This window comes from Egretta garzetta, unplaced genomic scaffold (assembly GCF_000687185.1).
Source record: "Egretta garzetta isolate BGI_Z169 unplaced genomic scaffold, ASM68718v1 scaffold767, whole genome shotgun sequence".
NCBI classification, from domain to species: domain Eukaryota; kingdom Metazoa; phylum Chordata; class Aves; order Pelecaniformes; family Ardeidae; genus Egretta; species Egretta garzetta.
Window position 1 is genome coordinate 91,782 of NW_009260278.1, and position 588 is coordinate 92,369.

Sequence of the window (588 nt, forward strand, 5' to 3'; positions counted from 1 at the left end):
CCCTTCGCTCCCCCAAACCCCTTCCCTCACCCCAAACCCCTTCCCTCGCCCCAAATCCCTTCCCTTGCCCCGGTGGTGGCTTGGGAGGGCTGGAACAAAAGCCTGGCAATGGGTTAGATGGCTGATAGGGCAGAATTTGGGGGAAAAAAAGGATGTTTTGGCAAGGGGAGGATGGATTTGAGTGATGGAGAAATGGGCTGGATCTGTTTGGGGGTTGCAGCTGGGTTGCGCCGTCAGTGCTGTGGGGGTCGGGTGGGTACCACGGGGGGACAAACCTGACCCGAAACCACGGGCACAGAGCCTCGACTGCTTCTTTAAAATGTAATTAAATAGGTGGCGGGGGGGAAGAAATGCTGCCCATGCAACGCAGCCTCGCTCCGCATGCACAGAAGCTGCGTGCGTGCTGCTTTGGAAGAAAACCCCACCTCAGCCGGCAAGTTCAAGTGCTGTTAAATCCCCAACCCTGGAATTGCATCCAAATTTATATTTCCTATGAGAGCCTGGCACGCTGCTCCGGCACCTCCGTCTGAACCGGGCCCAGCCTCCGCCTGCCCTCAGCCGTGTTTGCGAGACCCCGTGCCGAATAAA